Raw genomic sequence first — 3,443 nt, 5'->3', positions numbered from 1 at the left:
AAAATGGGGAAAATAATGGTTATTAATAGTTATAGTACATGGAGGAGTTTACATTCAATGGTTACCAAATAACATTCATACAGCTAATATTTTGCTTCCATATGATAGTGTTGTAGATTTATTATCCTGATATAATTTTCAAATGAATTGACTTGTCTATTTTAAGATTTGTACTACAACCTTGTATTAGAGATGTGACCTATACTGTTACCTGATAATATTAGAATGCCCCAGAAATCACTTTACTCTACAGTCTTTTCACTTCACATGTTTGCAAATGTTTAGAAATTCAAAAAAATATGAAAACATATTTCTATGGAGACATATCCTCAGCTGTAATTGGATGATTCATCTTTACCTTGAAGGCAGACTGTTAAGTGAGACAGATGTGTCCATGTACAGGTCAGTGTGTCAGCAAAATAAGAGTGTGGGCATGTAGGAAGATAGAGAATTGCATCTTGTCTCCAACTTTATTCAAACTTGCAGCTCTGTGCTTGGATATATTTCCTTTCTGGAAATTGTTATGAGGTCTCTAATGAGAGTCAGTGGTGACTTTTATAATAATACCATATGCAAAGACCCAAGATAGGAGTCAATACCTCCCAACACCAACCAATAGGTATCATGCAATGAAGGAGTGCCCTCACAGGGAAAACATTGGTCATGACTATCTTGAACTTGCAATGGCAGTAAAGTTCATTCTGAATCACTCAGTAAATTTTCAACAATCAGCAACCCATTATCCATTGTAGTTGTAGCTCTTGCAAAGGAAGGACTGGACTTAGCTATGGTTAGGTAGGCACCAGTGCTAGTTGCATTGTCTTACAATTTCTCTTTTTCTGTTTTCATCTCTCATGGTTTAGAGATGTAACTGCTCCAATATGTCTGAGGAATAGAACCCTGTTTAGACTTTCTAAACCTATGGCCCTCTCATTACTGTGAGAAAAATATTGATTCTGAAGGAAATACAGGATCTCTGATTATTAATGGGAGTGATTGGAGCATATGTGTCATTCAGGATGCCTGGCCTTGATGTAACAAGCACACAGACTCTCAGGAGCCAAATGTCTGAGAATGCATTTGCGCTCCAGTTATGTGTTCATATAAGCTGAGCAGATGGTGCTGTTCATGTTAGTCAGCAGGAACCCGGACTCACGACACTGCACATAACACCTGCTACTATAATCACCATTGTACAGGAAAAGCAAATCATGAACTAGCTTCTAAAGTTTATGCATTGGTGACACAAGTAACTTGTCCTCATATTGTGTGTGCTCTACAAATCATACGATCATACTTAAATTCAAAGGGCATTGTCCAAGAAGTATTAAGTAAAGATGTATGTAGGGAGCAATAAACATAGCTAAAGCATATGCTCCAAAGGGAAATTATACAGATAGAATTGTTTAAAAACAAGATACTTAGCTGTTATGCAAAAAGATAAATTCCCACAAGGAGAACAGGAGATATTGTATTATGATGTGGCATATGCACACATTGTCTCTTCTGTTTGAAAGTCATCCCAAAAGATTCAAACACAAGAGGAAACGTGATGCATAGAACAGAAGGAATTTCTAAGAAAGGTGCAACTTAAACTTCCTTATTTTAAGAATCATAATTTATAATGGTATAGCTTAAGTCTTCAACTTAAAAAAATAAAAAAGAAAATTAGTAGAGGAACAAACACTAAGAGCCTGAAGGAAAGCAATTAACTAATAAATTTATATTGGTAATAATAAAATAGAAAATATTAAATTAGGAAATTTGATCTCTTAAAAAATATCTAGGTCATCTAAAGCAACAATAAAGGCAAAAAGCCACTAACAGTTTTGAACAAGAAAGTATAGAGTACATAAAAAATAATATTAGCTATGAGAATAAATCCTAACAGACATAAATACAGGGATAGAGAGAGTGTAACATTACCAGAGAAAAGTTTACTTAAGTAACTCTTGAAAATGTAGGAAAAACTAACCAAAAAAAAAAAATAATAATAACTTTGGAAATAAAGACATTACCAAGTAAAACCTGGCTTTGATCCTGTTTAATGTTGGCAAAGATGGAAGTTTGTGGAATCTTTCATTTGCTGTCAGTGGGAATCTAAACTGAAGACAATTTTTGTAAGGAGCCTTACAATCCCAGTATGCAAAGTATGCATACCTCCAGATCAGCTATATTAAATTCTAAGTATTTATACTATAGGAGAAATAGTAGAGAAGTTTGGCACAAGGTTACTCATTGTTTCATCGTTTTTTAATTTTTTTTTCAAAATAGAATTTTACTGTGTACTTGTGACTGTCCTAGAATTCATTCTGTAGAGCCTACTGCTCTAGAACTCAGAGATCCGCCTGCCTCTGCCTCGCAAGTGCTGGGATTAAATGCATTGCTACCATACTTCCTCATTTGTAACAAAAAATTAAAAATGACCTAACAGCTTACAATTTTAAAAAATTGCACATGTAAGTATATATACAAGGAACACAAATAATGTAAGAATAAATATAACATATGAATTGTATCAGTGTAGTCAGAGACCTTTTGAAATTCTGTTTTATTTAGAAGTAACCGAATGAGAAGTGTATGTAGTCAGATTTTAATACTCTCTTTTCCTCCCTGGTTTCCAAATTCATCTTTACATATGGTAAGTTAGACACTGAATAGGTAGGTATATTGCCTCATTCTTCCTTGGGTAACTTTTATTCTAACAAAGTTATATGAAGGGAGGCATAAGGAAGGCATGTGTCCCTAAGGCAGAATTTTAGAAATTAAGATTCATATTTAAGAGATAAGGAAAGAAATGGAGTCTTTCTAGATGACTCTGAAATATATTTCTAGAAAGTAAACACTCAAGCACCTAGAGAAACTAGTCTAGATTAGCTTGATGCACACAGAGTCAGGATCCATGGGGAGCAGGAATAAATATGAATTGACTTTACTTGCTAATGTGTAGAGATTCAACTGAAAGAGACATAGTGGAGAAGAGTTAAGAGTGCCGATGTTCTAGATCTCTATGGGGTTGTAAGGCTAACTACTAGATAATAGTAGCCAACTCCTTCATAGCAAGAATTCTGTATCAGAGTCTACTCTAAGGATCACCTGTATTAACTAATTTAAATTTCTTGAACAGTCCTTTAAGGAAATAACTATTTCTATAAGCTTCATTGCACAATTGAAATTAGATAAATGATCATTGAAGTCACTATGTCCCAGAACAATGTGTCAGGCCCAAGCAGACTAGCTCCAAAGTTTCTGTCTATAAACTGTTTGTAACCATAGATGGGTATATTAAAACACCAGAAACTTTAGATATGACTATGTTGACTGAGTAACTTTCATTTACTTTTGTGTGTCAAACTTGTATGCTGACAAATGTGTAGATGGTGGATAAGGAATGGTAACTTAGACTCCCCTGACTTGTGTGCATCACTTTGTCAGTCAGCTTG

Source organism: Phodopus roborovskii, unplaced genomic scaffold (genome assembly GCF_943737965.1).
Source record: "Phodopus roborovskii unplaced genomic scaffold, PHOROB, whole genome shotgun sequence".
Taxonomy (NCBI): Eukaryota; Metazoa; Chordata; class Mammalia; order Rodentia; family Cricetidae; genus Phodopus; species Phodopus roborovskii.
The sequence above is the reverse complement of the archived record's forward strand: the minus strand, read 5'-3'. Positions refer to the sequence as shown.